Source organism: Manacus candei, unplaced genomic scaffold (assembly GCF_025592945.1).
Source record: "Manacus candei isolate 608988 ecotype Guabito, Panama unplaced genomic scaffold, ASM2559294v1 h1tg000028l, whole genome shotgun sequence".
Classification (NCBI taxonomy): Eukaryota; Metazoa; Chordata; class Aves; order Passeriformes; family Pipridae; genus Manacus; species Manacus candei.
The window spans coordinates 9,798,093-9,819,851 of record NW_026138076.1 but is presented as its reverse complement, the minus strand read 5'-3'; positions in this window follow the sequence as shown (position 1 = coordinate 9,819,851).

The window sequence follows — 21,759 nt, the reverse complement described above, 5'->3', positions numbered from 1 at the left end:
ATCACCCCCTTGCCATATGCTCTCTTACAAATTCTGTCTCATTCTCTATACTCTTTCCCATTTCTGGGACCAGTGAAGTGGGAACAGTTCTTATAGTGTCTTTTTCTGTGATCACTTTCTAGAACTTTCTGTCCTGATTATAGAATGAACTTTGCCATGAAAGACAACTTGGATAAACACAAGTACCAAAGTTTTTATACTTGATAATATTTTCATTAATTGGCATATATTTTGCTTATTTTTCAAGAAGAGGAACAAATTCCCATGTTTGACATTGCGCTGCCATCCACTACCAGAAAGTAGATGGGGCCTTTAAAATAAACTGCACAGATCTCTGTTGCTTGGTTAATGGCATGGCAGAAAATGGTGATAGGTGTCAGAGACCACTGCCAGAAGCTGGAACACACACCTTGATTGCCTGGCTCATTTCTCCACCAGCCTCTTCTTAATTGTCTCAGCCCTGTTGAGACCTTCTCTTTTCCTTCAGCCAGACCCATTTCTTCTCATATAGATACAGAACTCTGTACAGAGTACTCAGCCAGTCACACATAGTTCCTGTCCTCAAGTTCCTGTTATGGACTTTGATTTGAAACTCATCACTTTTCCTTTAGAAAATCTTTAGTCAACAAAAGAATTTTTTTCCAATTTCTTCATTCTTAGCAACATCTAACAGCTTTACAGAAATTTTCCAGGAGAAATCAGTCCAGAGCAGACTCTTGCCATCAAAGTGGTAAATGTTTTACAAAATTATAAGGGACTGAAAACCAGGAAATTTTTCCAGAGACAAGAGTAGCTCTATCTCCAATATGAACAAAAGTTGGTTGCATAAAACCTGGCATTATATCTCCAATTGTTTAAACACTCCGTACTGATGATAGTTACACTAACATGAAGCACAAAAAGAGCCCAAAACAAAACCAAAAAAACCAAAAACCACACAACACTCAAAACAAACAAAAAAACCCAAACAAAAACAAAACTAAAACCCCATGAAACAACACAAGATAAAGAATTAAAGACTGTATTAAAATTCTTATGCAAGAGTATTCATAATTTGGCCTTAACAGTGCAATACCAGTTGCCCGTAAATATCATTTGCTGCTTTACCTCCCGCCACATGGCCCCTGTACATGAGATGGACTTACAAAATAAAAAGGTACCTCTGCAGAATATCCCCCTCTAGTTCACAGTTACTTCCAGACACCTTACAAAAAACACTCAATAATTTCACTTCCCTGAAACGCAAAGAAAGAAAGGAACAGAGGTGACTGTTATTTCAACCACCTCATCAAAGATGGCTAATTGATCTCCAGCATTTGCAGGAGTTTCTGCCCCTGTTCCTGTACGAAAAGAGGCAAGTAATGAGAGCAGCCAGTTTCCACATGTTACAGTTCATGTGGGGTAATGCGCTTCTCGGAATGGACATACTTGGGAGAACTTTCCCTGCAAATAGGATGCAGAGTATGTGATGAGTGCCACTTAAAATACCGGCTCATCAGTCCCTAGCTGCTAAGTGCTATGGTCAGTCTTTATCCGGGAACATTATGTAAAAAGTTGTTGATTTGAGCTGAAGTGGAAGGCACCCTTGCTGATCATCTACAGGTAGGCTTTCACTTGCAACAGACACTCAAGGTCTGACATTGCATGGCCATGTTTCTTGCTGTAGACACCATTCCCCTCCCTTCCCCCGCAGCCCGCTGTTTTTATTTTGCTTTTGTTTCTTTTCTTTCAGGCTGAAGAGGAGCCGGGTAAGACAAATTTTTTTGGGGAAAGGAAGAAAGAAGACTACTCTGGAATTATTGAAAAATGCAATGCAGGTCTCAACAAAGAGTCACTTAAAGAAAGCTAAAGAGCTCTATAGAGGTCTTTTTTTTTCAGAAAACAAAGTTGATGGAAACAGCTGGAGACTATAACTTGGAAAATCGAGAAAGTAAGATGAATAAAACTTCCTGTTTTCCTCTCCTATTCCAACCTTCAGGGGGCAAGGTTGGGGGGCAACCTCTTCAACTCCTTTTCAAAACAGATTAGATTCCCAAAGGGTTCAGGTTTGGAGTACTTTTTTTAAACAAACATATCAATTATTCTTTTGTAGAGTGTTCGAGGGTTTAGCTCAGCTACAGCTTGTGACACATAAGTAAATGTCACTATTTAACGCCGATTAGCAAAAAAATCGGTGTTAACAAGCCTTAACCTTTAAGGCTTATATATATCATTGTTTTCAACTCCATGCCTCAGTAGAGTGTTCCTAGACTAGTATCTGGCAATTAACTATTGTTATCTTACTCACTAGAGCTACAATTCACTGAACATGAATGTGCAGTCATGAAATGTGTCTTGTAAATGCTCTTACTGAAGGTGATAGGACTTCCTCCAGCTCTTTTCAGTTATCCCTTTGGGGACACAAGTTGGGACACTTCAAGGCTCATAAAGATAACAAATTACTGATGTCTCTCACATCAAGCACTCAAGATTTAGATTTTATTATTTTTTGTTTCACATGGGCTTAAACATAGGTGCACCTCAGCACAGAGCCGCTGTGGAATAAAGTTGCCTTAGCTGCTCTCTCAGGGCACTACATTGCTACAAGAACAGCGAAAACATTGCTAAACACCTTCTAAAACAGCTACATAGAAATCCATAAAAATTAGTAGAACAAGAATATCTCATTTCTATTCCTAGCAATGCTATTGACCTCTGAGGTGCTGGCCAAATAACTCAACTCCTCCACATTCCTACTTCCACAGCTGAGGGGGAAATAATGACCCTTAGGCAGGACACTGTATGATTTCTGCCCTAAAGCTTTAGTTTTGTCATGAACACTGAACAGGAGCCTACAGTCAGCAGGAAAACAATGACAACTATTTCTCTTAGTCCAAAGATTTCAAATATTCAGCTCCTACTGCAGGAATCTGTTACAATTCTATAAGGCAGAGTGGATTTGCAATGGTAGAATGGCTGGCTGTTTGATTCTCCATGCACTGAATTTTTATGCGAAATTTTGGGCTGGGGCAAATGGTATCATGGGAACTAGCTGAAGATCTCACATAAAAATTTAATTAGAATATTATTAGAGTACCATGTATTCTAGGCACACTTGCCCAATGGTGCTTTTCCACTTTCCTAGATACAAAAGTAAACACTGCACTCACATTAGAAAGAAAGACAAATGCTTCTAGTAGCACAGCAAAATGTTGCTTCGAACAAACAGCATGGGGTATTTTATCTCCTCATGTAGCACCCTGACAGTCTAATCACTTATAGGGAGCACAGAGCCATTTGCAGCATTCCCCCAAGAGGCATCATCATTTCTGTCCTCTACCTTGTCAATAAGAAGTCTTTCCTGAGACAGCATTAGTAGGGAGACTGACAGGCTCTCCTCTAATCACAGTCTAAGGAGGTAACAGCCTGGGGCTACACTAAAAGGCGCTGTGGGATGTGTCTGCTCGCTGGGCTGTGCTCCCTTACATATAGGCTGGATTTTGCTCTAGTTCAAGTCTATTCATCTGACTTTGAGGAAGAAAGTTAAATGGTTTATCATCTGGTGCCATTTTAGGAATACAACAAATGTCTAAAGTAATAAATTGGGAAGGAGGTTTCTAACTCATCAGGAACTTACATTCCAGGTTTAATAAAATTTGCGAAATTCTCATTGTGTTGCCATATGCTTACTTCTCCAAGATCATCCCTGGGGAGATTTGTTTTGGCAGAAGCTCTCTTTCAGATGGTACATAACAAGATCAGTTTATGAGGGAAAGCTATAAACAAGTCAAAGGTTTTAAATTATTTCCTCAAACAAAAAAATACATCAGATAGGACCTTATTTCCCCCAGGAAGGGTATATGTTTTTAAGCCTAGAGAGAAAATGCAAATACTTGGGGAAATGATTGAAATTAACTTGAAAGATTCCCATCTGTCCTTCACAGTCAGATCAAAATGGGAAGATAGTTACCAAATTCATTAGGCTTTGATATAGGTCTGTATATTTTTTCTAGATAGTAATGCAAATTTGTGTAATTGAACAAAGTTCTCCCATCATTTCAGGACAGAATTTTCTGCAGAACTTGAGAGACAGCTTGAGGACAGAAAAGTATATGGCAAAAAAGACCCCCAAACTAATGCTGTTTCAGCTTGACTAAGACTCTTTAGCCAGTGATTAAGGAACACTACAAGTGACTTGCCAAGGAGACTTGAGTGAGAAGAGGTACTTGGGTAAATTGAGGTGCTCTTTGGGCACAGAAAATTAAACTGATATGAATCCTAGTTCAAAATGTGATATGAACAGGAACAGTTAAAAATAATGTGAAAAATTATCCTTTAAAGAAAATACAAATCATAAATTAACATTGATAAAATAAAATATCTAATAATGACAGTGACTTCGAGATGACAAGCATCCTAATAAATGGTGTGAGGAGGAAGAACAGAGGGATATTTTAAAATTTATCATCAGTCTGCGCAGAGAGGATTTATTTCCCCATAAAGACATGACAAAAATATAAATATACCCATAGGTTTATGTTCCCTAATCTCCTAATCGAAAAAATACTGAGAGCACAATATTCAAGAATATCAAAGGATAGATATAGCTGGCTTCAGATGCACTCATAGGTGCTGAAAATACAGGGATCACCCACGGAGCAGCTGTTACATCAGCAATGCACAAAAGTGAGTTCAGGACACACAGGAAAGCAAAACTCATTGTAGCATAAATGCTTTCAGCATGTTAATCAAACTGATTACAGCTGTTTTAAGCCATACAAAAGGAGAGCTCAAAAATGAGGAAACTAACGAAGGTCAGAACCAAGAAAAACAATAGATTTGAACAGTCCGTGAAGCATCAACAATAGACATTATACTCACATTCAAGAAGTGAGGGCAGATATATAGTACATGTGCACCACTGATCTCAGTCCTGCTGAAGTTATTTGTAGTTCTGATAATCTCCATGGTAAACAAGTCCACAATACAGAGTCATATCTCAGGTTTGAAACACTTATTTTTTCTGTTTCCAAAATCTGTATTCATTTCTGGTTTATTACACTGGTCAGGGTACAGAGTAGTGTGGCTGCTCACAGAAAATGATGAGCCACAACTTTGCCATGGGGCTGGAGTTCAGGTGCCCTCATTCCACTGTCCTTGTGCTTCAGATTCACAGACAGGGGTGGGGTGGCCTCCCCAGCACAGAGGGGTGTCCTACATGCCCTAGCACTGATTTCAGTAATGTGGCCTTTGAATAGAAACAAGTTAACAGTATCTTTGAAGAACAGCAATGTGCTCTTCCAGAGGATCTGGGCAGTATCTCAGGAGAATAAGGGTCTCTAGAAGAACATCCAAAGGGTGGTTTGATCATGTGAGAAAATAGAATGCCCCTGAAAAAAGTGCTTGATGTCTGTTGATCGAAAGGATGAAGGTTCTGGATAAAAGATAAGAGCTTCCAGAGTCTACAGAAAAAATTAAAGAGCCAGCTGAAGCCAGATAAGAAGGCTGCAGGGGCTTCAAAATGGGTTCAAACAGCAAAATTCATAGAGTTTGACTCATTTTAGAGGGTTCAAGTTCTAGGTGGAGATGTATGATTACCATAGGAAACCTTGTTTTGTTCTGTTTTGATTGACATGTTCACAAATTTTGTGATGCCAGCCTTAAGCAAGTGGTTGAATTAAGCAGGATTAGTACAGTCAATAAAGTGCAGTGGTCTCTGTAATGTATTCTGGACCTTTCAGCCAGACCAAGTCAGAGCTGTTTCATCAGAACATTCTCCCTTTTGTTCTCAAACAGAGTAACTGCATGCAGCTATAACTGGAGATGGATACATGCCACTGAATTTGTATTAAGCAAACACTTTGCCTAAAGGGAGGTCTAGGGTCCAGTCAAAAAAAAAAAAAGATTAAAAAAGCAAGACTAAAAGAAAAGAAGAAAAGCAAAAAAAAAAAAAAACTGAGCAAAGCATTAAATATGAAAGAATGGTCCTTTTTTTAACATGTGGATCTGACGCTTGTTGCCTTTACTGTTAGGTATCATTTAGCTAAACATTTGGAGCTCGCCCATGCAAAAAGTTCTGCTTGTATCATTAGTCACCTCCATCTACCAGCAAATAAATCCCTCTCAGCTGTTTGTTGAGCCAGCAAAAATATGGCAGGGCTAGTAGTTTTATTGTTGAAAGAGCCCTGATTGTCTCCCCATTCAGGCTCTGGTTTGTTTGAATACAAAAGGATTTATTTGAAGAGGAAGTATCCATTTCATGCCTGCAGATCAGAATTCAAAGACAAGATCTGACAGGCAGATTTTTTTTGGCAGTCAAAGTTAGTGATAAAAGTACTAACCACCTAATTTAGCAACAATTTTATTCAAGTACCCCTCTGACCTGCCATTTACCTTTCCCCCTGAATTGTTATGAACAAGAGACTTGCATGTCTACATAGTGGTAGATTATAGTGGTACAGTTTTTTTATTGGTATTACTGTGTAGTTTGCTGCATTGTAATAATATGGAATAGATTCAGTTTTATAAAGTTCACAGTTTTACATTTCAAGTTTTTTACATTTACATTAGTAGATTTGGTAAGATAAAGCACGAAAAAAGGGGACCATTTGCATGGCTAAATGATACATGATTCAAATTGAAGTTATGAATTTTAATTTCATCATGTTGATTTGCAACTGTCTAATCAACAACTATTGTTTTATCAATTAATTTTATCAAAATTAACATGTTCATAAAAAAGTGTCAGTAACCTAAGGCTTCTATTCCAGATTTAAATTAACACAACAATACGTTAAGCCTGAAATCAGAATTCAAAGCCTTAGATTCAGTTCAGTACTAGTGTTGCAAGGATATATTACAAAAAGATGACTGTATGTCTAACAATGACCAAACAGAAGAGTGATGTTATGCTTTTCTAATTCACCTTAATGCAAGCCTGCAATAAGTGGAGCTCCTCCCTGATTATATTAGAATTAGGAGGCAGAAACATATTTTGATTCTGTATCTTTCTGATTCACATAAAGAATTCCTCTTAAGTGAAAGAAAATAATTTTGTTCCTTTTTGTCAGAAGCAAAGTCCCTCAGATAAAATTTTAGGACCTGAATTATGGTACAAGGCAGTTTTTCTCTCTTCTGCTATTTGTTTATATCCCAGTGATATAAACTGTTCACAAAGCAAGCAGAATTTGACTGGATTTCTGTCCATAATATGAAATAACCTCTGAAATGTTAGTGTATATTATGACCATTATGACAAAAAATTTTTAAGGCTTTTCTTTTCGGTAGATTACTAAAATGACCATTAACTTTGATGATGGCTAATTTGTGACTTCATTCCAGCAGGACCGATGCTGTTCACCGGTTTTCTTAACACAGTCATTAGGAAACTGTTTCTTCTTTTTCCCAATGTTCCTCAGTAAGAAATATTTTACAGAAGACAACCCTGCTACCAACTATATTGCATGTTTGAAACCCATAGAGAACCAAGTTTGAACAAGGAGAATGAACTTTTTCAATAAGAAATCCATCGGCCTGCAGGATACAATCCTGCCACCCAGTCAAGTATATCCCGGCCCCACAACTGCTTATTAATTCTGTACAAGGAAAAAGTATCTAAAAAAACCCAACAACAAGAATCCTCCAGAAAAGCTGTGCTTTTCCCATGATTTATTCCACTATTTATTCCACTATTGTTCAAGGCCTTTTCCAGCAGGGAGATAGCTGGCTGTAATGTTTTGAACTCAGTGGGAGTGAGACAATACACTTTCTCAGAAAAGCACTATCAATCATTTCAATCAAGCAGATATTTTTAGATTATTAAAGACTGAAAGTTACACTTTCTGAGATTCAATATTCACCATACCTGGTAAATGGCTGTGCATTTCTGCTACTATACCAAACATTTATGAGATGCAAAGCCCAGTATTTATGAGATGTAAAGACTTGACAACACTGACAGCAGATGAAAGTGGAAAAAAATTTCTTTCAAAGTAACAGTGGTGACTAATTAAAGTGAGTTACTCGAAAGTCCAAGGTCTGGAACACAGAAAACTGGCATCCAGTTGAGTTGGCATCCAACTCAAATGTAATTCTAAATTATCAATAACTGTTTTAAGAAGTTTCAAGTCTTCTAGCAAAAAAGATTTTATATTGGCTATGACCTTAAAATGTTTGGTGTCCCTCATTTAAACTAGAAATTCTCATACTTGAAAATGACCAGCATTCAACTTTGCTATATTTCTATTTGTTTAATGAATGCAAAGATTCTGCTATGCTCTGTGGAATTATAAGTGGACATTTCTGTTCCAAAAAGTTTACACTAAGAAGGCAGCACAGACAATATTGTACACAAAACAAAGTGCTGGAGATGGGCCACTTTATTATCATTCCAGGTCACTCGTATTTTTTCAGCCCAGTTTCCTTAGGAATCCTGTTCTATTTACTTGTCTGTTTCTAAGAGGTGAACTTTTCTCCTCATCTCATACCAATAGATTTCACCTTGTTAGCCAATACAAGAATGATGTTGTTGGTAGCTGGTGAGAGGTGGAAGACACCCATAGGATGAAATCCCTCTGACCTCTAGCAGAGGAAAAAATGAATGCTCTAAGGGTGACCCCCAAGCATAACTCAGAGCATCCCAAGAAGAAGAACATTATTACAACCGGTCTAACTTCAGTAACATCTTCAGTCAGGGTTTACACTTTATAAAATGCTAGAGAATCATTCTTATAAATCACCAGATAAACCAGCTCTTAAAATTTCTCACCCTTATGGATTGTCTGGTGTCCAAAAACCAGGTTGAAGCTGTTTACTGCAGTGTGTTGCAATAATCATCAAGTCTTGATCCATAGGAGTGCTGATGCATATTCCTGCAACAGACTCAGCATAATCCTGTTGAAACCATGATGAATGAGGAAATTCAAATCCATTAGAAATCAGATTCGGTTTAAGCATATGCCCATACTACTCATTCATGGTAATTAATGATACTGTACCTGCCAGGAAGAAGTATATGCTGAGAATGATATGCAGCAAAAGAGGGATGGGTATCCCAGCACAGAAGCCACTTTGTGAAGGTTTGGGACTATGTGAAAGATGGGATGATTCTTAGTTTGGGCAGAGCAAAGGATCACATGCAGGTGAGAGCAAAGGCAATTCTTGGTGAAGAGTAAGAGGTGGAGGTGGGAGATGTTTCAAAGTCCATGGGAGAGCACAACTGAACTCGATGATGTGGTAGGTCCTTCCCACAGGCTATGATTCTTCATGAACTGCTCCAGTGTGGGCCTTCCCATGGGGTACAGTCCTTCAGGAACAGACTGCTCCAGCATGGGTCCTTCATGGGGTCACAAGTCCTGCCAGCAAAGCTGATCTGGCTTGGGCTTCCCAAAGAGTCACAGCCTGCACAGGGCTCTAGTGTAGCAGTCCTCTAGGGACCTCAGGTGGATCTCTGCTCCACAGTGGACCTCCACAAACTGCAGGGGTACAACCTGCCTCACTATGGTCTGCACCATGGTCTGCAGGGGAATCTCTGCTCTGGCACCTGGACCACCTCCTCCTCCTCCTTCTTCACTGACCTTGGTGTCTGCAGAGTTGCTTCTCTTGCTGCAATTGATTCTGCACAGTAACTTTTTTTCCCTTCTTCAATATGTTATCCAAGAGGCTCTACCACCTCAAGCTGCACTTGTATAGCACATTCTTTCCTCCTTCCTACCTAAGGCAAGATATCATGAGAATTATTTCTCAGGAGAAACCAAGAAGCTTTAAAGTGTCAGATTCTCTAAATGTCAGAAGACAGAAACAATCTGCATATCTCCATTATGCATTCACTCTTGCAATGCCCCACCACACAGATGGGTAAAATTAACTGCATGAAAAGGTGGTGTCCTCTAAAATAATACCATGTGTGACTCAGCAGTTCTTATATACTTTGTAAAACAAATGCTAGTAATTCAGTGGCTCTATAGCATATAGACTGTGCCCAAAGTGAGCATTCATCAAGGCCAGAAAGATTATTTGGTGAATAGGACTTAGGACTTGCTGCAGTGAATGGAGGCTTACAAGCTGATAGTGAAAATCCAGTGTTTTCTATTAAATCAGCTTCTCAATTACTGTGTATACTGGATCATCTAAATGTTTGTCTGTTTCTTTCTTCTTTCAGAGAGGAATAGAGCTGCAATTTTGCAATTAATTTTTCCCAAACTGACTCATCCAATCTACAATTTCTTTTTTAAAAATTCCCCTTTCCCAGCCAAAAAAACAAATAAAATAGAGAGAATAAAATAAAGCTTACATATAAACTTAGAGTTTTGCACCCCCACTGATGTTATTTAGATAAACATACTTTTCCCAAGCCCTAATATTACAAACCAGGAGCTTTAAACACTTTTGACAGTATCCATTGAAGTGAGGACATTCTGGTTTGTAACCAAGGAAAGCCTGTTACCCTATGCCAAAGAGTAAACCTTCATTTCATGAGAGTCATACGTGGAGTAAATTTGCAACAGAAATAGCATTGAAAGCTGCAGTTGTTTGCGGGAAGAAGTTAAACAGGTGTCTAAACTAGCATTAAAGCAATGATAGGAAGACAGAGAAAACATGGAATATGAAATGTGAACATCATAGGTCTGTTTTCTGACAAAGTATCACCTATCCTTGCTGATTTTGGAAAGCCGTGAGTATGATCTTCTGCTATTACTTTCATTGATTTGTACTGCATCATCTTTCTTGATGTAAGAATTTCAAATTTGCCAGCCAAAATACATGTTCTTTCAAAACTTATTGAAAAAACAGGCAAAAAACTCCCTTCTGGTTTTGGGTTTGGGGGGGGGTGGATTTTTTTTTTTTTGTGGTTTGTTGTGGGTTTTTTTGGTTGGTTGGGTGGTTGGTTGGGGGGTTTTTTGCTTTGTTTTGGGGTTTTTTTGTTTTTTAAGTATACCCTGCCCTTTTCATCCATGTTGCCCTTCAAATGTGCACGTCAGAGCTTCTAAGTCAACACACACCAAGTGTCAAAAGTGTGGCTAGAGCTGTTCCCAGAGAGGAGCTGCGGACCAGATGTGCATCACACCCTCTCACCAAAACCCACCCCACTGCTGAGGCACTGAATGTTGTTTCACACTGGTGTACTTTCCAGCTTGTTGATCCAAAAGAGAAATGCCACTCTAACTCTTGTAAAATAAAGTATCAGTTATGTTAACATTTTCAAGGAAAAAGCAAATAAATTTGTCGCAGCCTTTAGAGTGGAGTCCAATGCGGTGAGGGATGTTTCACTGCCAACAAATGCTAGCGCAGACAGTTTGGGATGTATTAAAGGAATAATGGAAATTTGAGATTCTTGTCCTCAGCTCAAGCTCTTTTCTTAATAAGGTGTCACATCGCTTCCCTTCTCACACAGATTTTTCTCATTAAAAATCCTTGCTTTTTGCTGATCAGAAAAAAAACACAGATCTGCTCCTGTGCAGAGGGGAATACTGATGGATTACAGTAGCAGAAGAGTAGGGAATGGCAAAAAAGCAGTAGTGACTGCCACTGTTCATATGACACACGTTGATAAGGCTGTGGCATCCACCATGAAAATAAAACAGAAACTGAAGGAAGTTTTACAGTCAGTGGTTTGGCAATTGTAATGGAGAAACAATGAACAAATCTGTGGGAGGGGGGAAGCCTGTGGTGGTCCTCAATCTGTTTATAATATAGAATACTTGTTGAGTCTTATTTATAGCGTGCACCAGAGAGGTCCTGCATAATTACACTGGCAAAAATTTCCAGTGTAGATGCTGTTTTACCATGGTACTAGTGCTCAGGCAAGCATGGCATCCCACCAAAAACTGTGAGAAGGCACAACAGCTTTTATAACTATGTCCATATAAACTGCTTTAACCACATTCCACTGAAGCAATTCAGTGTAAAGGAGTCTGAAAGCCTTGTTTCACTTGGAGTTAAGGGAAATGAAGCATGCAGGTACAGGGAGACAGGGAGACAAATGGGGTAGAGGAGTTTCATGCGCATGTGAAGTATACATAGTGAAGTATGCATGTGAACACTTTGGCACTGCCTCCATCTTGAAATTATACAGGTGATCTTGAGCAGGTAGTTCAGATAAAGAAAGGAAAAACATTTGAAATTTAAACCAAATATTTTTGACCAATCTTTTTTTCAGTACTTTCTGACAGTGATTTGAAGGTTAAAGTCTCCTTCGATTAAACAAAATACCTTGAAAAGGCAAAATATCTCATCCCTCATCTTCTGAACTTTATTTTCCTTACAAATGTTTCATATCAAGTAGAAGTCTCTTTTTTCTCTATAATTCCTTCAGACATAATAATTGAGGAGTTACGGTCCACCAATACAGGACCCTAACTCAATGAACAGTGGATTAGTCATGATGTGAATATAATGCTGTATTCAGGAAACAGTCTATTAGCACCTCTTCCATCATTAACCTCTTTGCATACATCTGCTCCTCATTTAAGGTGAACATTCACACTATATTTCATAAACACTTTCAAATTAAAAATATCTAAGTCATAATTATGACTGTTTCAGCTATAACAAAAAATGTCTCTAATACAAAGCCTAGTTCTCATGGGCAGGAGAGACATGGATTCACAAAATCCTTAAAGTTGAAAAAGACCTCCAAGATCAAGTCCAACCTTTTAAATACCACCATGTCCACATCACGATGTGCCACATCCACTAATTTTCTGAACACTTTCAGTAATGGTGACTCTACCACTTCCCTGGGGAGCCTGTTCCAATGCTTAACCACTTTTTCAGGCAAGAACTTTTTCCTAGTATCCAACTTGAACCTCTATTCGTGCAACTTGAGGCTATTTCCCCTTGTCCTATCACTAGTTGTCTGGGAGAAGTTGCCTTCCTTTCAGGTAGTTGGAGACACATGGACATCTCTAAAGGAAGTGGACACAGCTACTCACTTCGTACTTCAATATCGAATCTATTTAAGTATTTTTCATTCATTAACTTCTCTTTATTACAAAGGAAATTGGCAATGTCTTGGCCAAGAAAACACAACGCTCATAAAAGGGATTGTTACTTCACCCAAGACCAAGGGGCTATAAAAGGCTGATTATTATATGGTATCTGGTTATACTTAATGTGAGTGTATCTCCCCATGGTATAGGCCAGAAGGTAAGCTTAGAAATGCAGAATAAATGAATAGGGAAAGGGATTGGACCCATAGCTAGGTCTGGGGGATCTAGGTGGTCCCACAGCCTAAAACATAACTGAGGTTTTCTGAAAGTAAATACAAAGTAAATGCATATAAATCTGCAAACAAAAGCTTTGCAGCTGCTTCCACTCTATATGTAGAGCTGCATATTGCACCAGCAGTTGATCTGTTCCTAGGTCTCTATTCACCTAAATCATAACCTTGGACCAGCTGACGAATCAGAGAAACTGAGTGGCCTAGATTCGAGATCTGCAAGAGAATATCTGGTTGACACCAGCATTCTTTTTAAAACCAAACACATTTTCAGGAATTTTTGCTCTCTGCCCAGAAAATTAGGGTGTGGGCAGAGAACTTGTTCTTTCAGTGAGCAATGCCAAGGAGTACCAAGGTAATTCTGAAGATTGCAGTCACATTTTTAACAATGTTTCTGTGGTAATTAATCAGCCTGGATAGTAAGAGACTGCAGTACTATTTTCTTTTTCCGGACTTCCTTTTGGTGTTTCATGGTGTCCATATATGATACATTCCCTTCAGCTACATACTAAACCAAATTCAGAGAGAAAGACAAGGAGGGCTCAGATCTTCACCCCTCCAAGCCTAGCTCTCAGCAGCTAGATGGTCACTGTCCTGAATGCTCACTGAGTGGATCTCCTCTGTGCTCTCACACCACTCATGCTCTGTCCCAAAAAAGGAGGCCACAAGATGTGCTGAGCTCTGTTCTCAATTGCTGCTGATGCCAGGAAAGCAGGCTGGCTCTAAGAGGAGTACGGCAGAAGGATAGAGTTCACACAGACAAGGAAACCAAAGCCTGCCTGTTTCCATTGCTTCATACCGTGGGTAAGATGCATACAGTCCTCACCTCACTAGCACCTCTAGCAGCTAGTCATAGTCACAGAAATCTTGGGAATGAAAGGATGATAAGTTCACATTAGGAAAAAAGAGCTAAAAAAATCCGAAACAATAGAGACCTCTCAATGGAATAAAGCAAGTGATTTGAACCAGAACACATTTTCCATTGTCTTTCTCAAAGAAATTTCCTCTCTTTATCTAACACATGTTAGCTTTGAATATCTGAACTAATTCAAGTGAAGGGCAGAATGTAGCCAAATGCCTTATCTTAGCCACAGTTCTTTTTGAACACTAGTGAGACATTTTATTGCATTCTAATACTGTTGTACGTATCAGCACCTGCTCCATGTGCATATTTTACAGTTTATTGTTTTATTGTGAATTTCCTGCTCTTTCTTTATTGAAAGCAGAAAGCTGTGATTTTTCACTCTTTGTTTAAAAATAATGCAATGGTTATCACATTTTAGCACTTCTGACGCAAGAATTTCAGCTTCCTGTCTAAAAATCATCCTGCAGATTTTATTGCCTTGCAATCTCATTTATAATTTCAAAACATAAGTATTCAGTCCAGAATGGCTGGCAGTTTTTCCTAACAGAGGTTTGAAAAGCCATTGAGCCATTCTTTGGAGATTTTCACTTCAAGAAATTGTGGTGCATTTTTCCTATTATTTTTCTTTACATAACACAGCACCTTTGAAAAGAAGGGACTTAAAGAACCCAAGTTTGATACCACTGAAAAGAAACATTACTCTAGAATTAATCAGGATCTGCCATTTTGTCAACAAGATCTGTTGGGATTTGTTCCCGTTTCAAGATAAATTGACATTGGATTAGCATAATCTAATATTCTAAATTCCTAAACTGCTAGCTATTTCCTCAACAATTTTGAAAAATAAGATTTAGGCATGTCAGGCTTCTGTTTAATAGAAGAAGCTGAGCAGGTCCATATTCTTGTTAAAATAAAGGCAGAAAAATCTCGGTTTTTTTAAACAGATCATTGGGCTGTTGGCATGTTGCCTGTGCCCATGGCAAAAATTACTATCCAGCTTGTAGACAAGATAAATTCATGAACTTTTGGCATTAAAATTAAAATGGCCCCATGCAGTTTAATAACAAATTGCTAATATCAAAATACCAAGTAAGCCTTTACTAATACTTCCAAATTATCTTCAGATAAAACCAAACCACTTTCCATTTATCTCAAAGCAGTGCTTTAAAGGAAATGAAGCTCAGTAGTGAAAGGCTAAGAAAAATACTGCCCTGCTTTCTCATAGTTTCCTTTTAAATTCAAATCAACCTTAACAAAATAAAAAAAATAAACTGTAATGACACCTTTATAGACACTCCTAACCTCTTGCTTCTAGCAATGGATGCAGTCTCTTCAGCAAAGCCTACAGCTCCAAGCATAAGTTGCTACCCCAATAGTACGAGCTAGCATCTATGAGCTCTCATAGCTGGGTATTGGTCTCCAGGTTACATATTATTCACAGGCTGAAAAGTATCTTCCCAGCAGAGTTCTGATCTGAGCTAGGGATCTCTCAGCATTCCCACTAGCAATAACCTGGAAGAAGAAAAAAAAGTAGATGGAAAACCCCATGATTAAAAAAGAAGTAGGCATAGCTTTGCTGTTGCTTGAATAGTAACTCATCAAGCCGAGAAGACTCCGGAGAGAGTGGGACAGAAATATGAACACACTAACTTATGAATGAATTCTGCTTTCCATTCAGGGTGAAAGAGGAAAAGAAGTAAGGAAACCATGTGTGGTGGTCCTACATTATCTGATGGCCCAGAGCAGTTGCTGCAGTACTGACTGTGACCTGCCATGAAAGTACGGCCACGTATGTCCCACATTCTGCATCACCTGAGAGTGCAGGAGAAAAGAAAGGAGCAAATCATGCTATCATGAAGCCTTCTCCCAAGTACTGTTGCTGTAATTTGTTGGCCTGAGCTGCTTCATCAGTGCGAAAATTTAGGTTACTAGAACGTACGTCCAACCTGCAGGTAGAAAAAGTGCATGTGCCTAGAGTGACCTCCTGACTTTTGGGGTGCTCCACCAGATGGGACTGCAACCCATGGAGCACTTCTTTTTTTTTCTTTCCCTTTCTTTTTATGACTCTAGTTAGGGACTTGGCTATATACTGTGAGTGCAAACATTAAAGATCACAAGAAACTGAACAGAAAACCAAAAGTGCTACACTTGAAAAGGAATAGTGCTGGCTGGCCCAAACAGTCACTTAAAAATACAATTGTGACAGGAAAGACACAGCATGTGAGCAGACTGTCATGAATGGCTCTATTTAATGCAGGGGAAGAACCAAAAATAGAGTTTTCTAAAATAGTCAGGTCTGACATTCCTTGATAGAAAGGATTCCACAGCGTGCTCCTGAGATGCCCCCTACCAAATGCCAGAGTAGCTCCAGTGCTCCCCCTCCACTTTCTAATGCTCAAGCTCAGCAGTGTCTGGCAAAGGACAACATGTGCTATGGGCCTGATGTACTCTACAGCAGGCCAGAGTTCAAGTGCACCCAGGAAGCCACAGTGCTCCTGAAGAAAAAAACACTTTCTGTCTATAGACCTAGGAATTGCATCAGTTTACCCAAATCCAGTGCCTGTTGCCAGGAAGAAACAAATTGATTTCTTCTGACTTTGCAACCTGCCCATCCTTCCACACACATTCAAAAAAGAGAAAACTTGTGGGTAAATGGATGTGGTTTTGTTTCTTAAGCTGGTCTTTGTCTCTTTAATTTCCTTATTTCCTTTTCAGAAAGAACATTTTCCCCTCCTTCTTAAGACTGGAAAGCACAGAAGAATCCTCCTTTCAAACAATACTTTTGGCTACAATGCCTGTATTTTGTAACTACATTTGTTTTAAATGCTGTCCAGCTAGTCTGGTTATATCCTAAGGCCATTTTCCCTGGTTTTAGCTCTGAAACAAATGATTTATTTTCTGGTTATTACTTAAGTGTATATAGATGTGATCTTCGAAGGAGCCTCATTTGTCTTTATTCAGGATATTCAGTAATCAGGCACAAGAAATTAGTCAAAGTGACTAAATTATGTCAGCTGACTACAATATTATTGTCAAAAAACTTTAAAGCAGTGCTCTGCAGCTGTATGTAAGTAACCTTTCTAATGGGAATTGATGTCTTCTAGGGTTTTGTGTTTTGGAGGAACATGTGTTCAGGGACCTCACCAGCTGCCTATGGAAAACCATTTTACTCCTTAAGCAAAAACATATGTCAGGCCAAGGTGAGGGAAGCATTTGAAAAAAAGACAAATGTCTTAAAAAGTGGTGCTGAAAACTGTCAGACAGCTAGCCATGCACCACAGGAGGTGGTAGTGGATTAGAGTCCCCCCAGAGCTACAGGAAGGCAGGGTGCTCTGCAAAGGAGTGAATTTCCATTCTTAACCTGTGAAGGCAGGAGGCAAAAAAAATAGAACTACAATTAGCAATTTGACAGCAGCTCTGTTTTGTCTGGACAAGGCCCCACAGACTTGTAAGCAATGTGCCAGCTCAGTCTGCCCATAGACAGCTTCCCGTGGTGCTGCTGATGTCAGCACTTCCTGCCTGGGTCTGTTCCTGCTCCCCAGCAGCCAGCCAATGCTTCTCCCACAGGGCCCCTATTAGCCCCAGGGGCAGCCTTGCCAAAACAGCAGACCATTGCCCAGAGTGGGAATGTGGGTTTCTGGCTGCCAAGAAAAGACTGACAAACAGACAGTAAGAACTGTAAAACACTCAGGATGGTAAAGCAGAGGAGACTGGAGATGTCCTTCCAAAGATCAAGGTCCAGCAGCTTGCCACCACAGCCCTGGGAAACACAACACTGAGTAACGGGTTTCAGCTTTTAGTGCCTATGCAAAATAAACACAGCAGTGTGCAGGTGTCCTGAATAAATGGGGGGGCTAGAGGAGAATCCATGCTGCTATAAATTCACAAAAGAATTTGCAAAGGACGTGCAACACCTTGTCCATTCTCCCTCCTGCAATGTGTGCCTGTGTAAACCATGTACATACAGATTCCACACACTCTACTTATAACCTTGCTCTTTGGTGATGCTCTTGCAGCAGTGAATACTACAATTATCAGTGGTTAATTATATGCCAAGTAAGTCATGTATGAATGTAATCTCCCACTGCCAAAACAAGAAAGAGGTTGTTATGTCTATCATAAAATCATATGTTAGTCAATGAGAGAAACAGCAAGAAAAAACCTTGGCTACTGTACCTTCATGAATACTCTACGGATCACCAGTAGTAGGAGAATAAAAATAATAAATAACAATAATACTAATAGTCACATTATCATCTAGATATATCTTTTCAAGCTGACATCAAACAGCAACATGAAGGTGCTTCTGGAAGGAGTATAAATTAGCACAGTTTGCTCTGCTGAAGAAATGTATCTGCATGGTAGGTAGACATCTCCCACAGATACATGCCATAGCACCTGACTTTAAGATCCAGTACCTCCTCAGCATCCTCACTTCTCCAGCATTTCATCCTAATCATCATGTCCAGCTAGTCCCTTTTTTGCCCTACATCCTGACAAGTCAGCCTTCCAACCTGATTTTGGTCTCTCTGTCTATACTGTTGTTCCTCTTCCAGCCTGCCTGGGTGCAAAGGATAGAGGAGTCACTAGAAAGACAGGTGTGCAACCCCTCTGACCACGTCCAGACTAAGCAGTGAGTAATGGGCATCACAAAGTCCTTCTGGCAGCATCCCTGAAGCCTAAGCCTGTAGCATACCATGCCAGGTCTGTCTAGCACAGGAAGCTGTAGAGGTTCCAAGACTTCACAAAGATTTTCATTGTTAAATTCTTCTGAGTATGAATAAATTGCAATTTGTCAACTGTTTATGAATTAGCAAAGCATGAGTGGGTTTTCCCTCAAGGACCAAAAAGCACATCCCCGACAGAAAAGCAGTTCTGGTGCCAAACCAAGAGCCCCACTGCAAAGCTCCAAGACGTTTGAACTTCCTAAAGAAAAGGTTACCTAACCTTTTTTAGCTTTGGAAACCAGTGCATTGTTTACCCTTTGCCTTGTTCTCATAAACAGCAGAACCACTTTGACTGATGTTTTCAGAAACAGAAACCTGCCAAAGGCATGGAAAGTCTCCTAAATGAAGTTTTGGAAAAGTTGTGGAACACAAAAACCAGAGTTTTACTGGATAAAACAGCCTGGGTAAAATGCGACTGCCAACCTACCTAAAATCACACTGAAATAACCAGTGTTACAGTGGTGAGGTAACTCGACCTCTCCCTGATGTGGGTATCTGTTATACCTGCACCCCAAACCACAGGTCCCCTGTCCATGAGAGCAGGGACTTGCACATGCACGTTCCCAGGCCACCGTCTGCTGCAGTGACTGGGATGTGTGCATTTAGCAGACACCGGTTTGGGAGGCGACTGTCACCCACAGTAGAGCAGCAGATGCTGGTGACACTAGGACTTGTTTGACAGGTTTCACTACCAAGAATCTAGTATTTCAATTCAGCAGCATGAGGCCAGGAAGGAGCTCATGTGTCACTGAGGTCCCTGCGCTTCCACACAGAAGACATTCTACGCCACAAGCAGTGCGTCCTGACACAATTCATAGACTAAATAGCTAAATCTCTTTCTTCCTCCAGATCTCTACAGACTCTCAGGGTCATAATATATCCCATAATGTATTCCCTCAAAGCCTGCAATAATTCACATGTCATAATACACCACGGATACAGGCCAACAAAAGCAGATTTACGTTTCATCTTACATTCTAGTCTCTAAAGTTATGTTAAAAGAAAACAATTGAAATGCAAGGCACATTTTTTTGGACCCCGTTTCTGGTTTATTATTACAATGAGCTAAACAGACCTAGCAGAAACATTTGATCTACATAGAACAAGATTTAATTTGAGTCAAAAGACCACTTTCACCATGTAAAAGGATGAACAAAGGTAGGACAGTTCCAAGGGCTGGCAGAGGGAAAGTGTGGACCTCAAGGAGATAGCAAAACCCTTTGCAGGAGTAATAGGAGAACTCAACAACACTGTCCTCTCTGTTTCCACAAAGGACACAGTTGGGTAGATTCATTTTCCTTTCCCAAGAAATAATCAGATCTTAGGTTAAATTCATATACAGTAACATAAAAATCAAATCACTCCACGGAAAAGCATCTCTTACATATCAAACAAAAACACACTTGTGAAAACACATGGCAGGAACAAGTTAGCATATCTGTTCATGTTTACTTATCCTGGCAAAGAGAGGAAGAAAGAAAGTATTTTTAATAATTTGTTCTTTATTATGGTGTTTTGCTTTGCATCCCAGATTATTATTGTGTTTTTCACTAGTTAGAGATCTGTTGAATTCCTACTTGCATCAACCTTCTTTTCTACCTTCCTTTCCATTGGTGTTTCTTTCTTAGGTTCAAGCGCATAATTTATACATACTATCTATTTTTCCTTTTTGTTTTTCTTCTTTCTTTTTTAAGTATATCTCCCCTATTGTTTTTTCTTGGGTTATTTAATGTGAATTTAATTTCACAGCAGAATTAACTTCAGCATGGAGTTTGTTTCATGCTGGGAGTAGTGAATGAATGTTGCTGGACACTAGCAAGTGCTGACAAAAGCGTTCTAGCCTATTAGCAAGAGGTGTCTTCTGAACCTGCTGGAGGAGTTGCATTTACCTTTCTATTTACACAGGTAGTTTCACTTCTAATCTCAATGCATGCAACAGCCACATAAACTAAACCTGAATGTACTGGCAACGAACAGAGGCTGTTGAAAGGACAGATACACACTAAACTGACAAAAAGCCAAGCATGGCATCTTTAGAAATATGTCAGGAAGGCAGCAAACCTTATCTACCTGTGCTCACAGGAAACTTTTCATTCACTCTCCTAGCAGGCTGAAAGAGTTGACTAAAAGAGTTATTTCCAGCCATGGTGTCTGAAGAGCACCCATGAAGTCACATTTACATGAGGTATCCAAGAAAACACGCAGTGCAGTCTCTTCAGGGAATGTGATGGACACAGTCACTTCTTTTATTTGTTCCTATTCCCCAGCCTACATCTTTGCCTTCTCTGTTCCATCTTCAGCTGTGATGATTTCTTTTTCCTCATTAAAAGTAGTGGCTGACTTACTGTCTAGATAGGGATTCAGGTCACAACTGGGACAGTTACACAAAATCCTCTTAGCATTTTCAGGATGCATGACAGCATTTGATATCTTCACTACTTTTAGGTTTCCTTCATTCAAAAAAGGTTGCCTGCTCCTCCCTACAGTTACAGCACTGTAAGGTCTGAGGAAATAGTATTTTTAACATTATGAGGAATCATTAACTCCATTAGATGCCATCATAATGCAAAGACATTGCAGGGGTAAAATTTGTGACTGTCATCACTGGTCTTGATGGCATACAGGACATCTTTGTTCATGCCTATCCCATTCCACAATTTAATAATAGCTGACATAATTAAATCCTATAGGTACATGGTTCAGTGAATGTTCTGTATAATGGAATTTACAACAGCTACAAATATTACAAGATCTAATTAAATTTTATATTTGGAACAATAGCCTGTGAATACATTTTATATGTCTGCCAAAATAGATTAATGTGAGATTATCTTCTATACGCAGAGACAGAAAGGTGAAATTTAGAATTTTGACTCAGGTACAAAATAAGCTGGAGAAAGAAAGTGACATTCACATTCAAGGCAGATCTGGTTTTAGTCAGTTACTGTTCTTTTTGCAATCACAGCAGA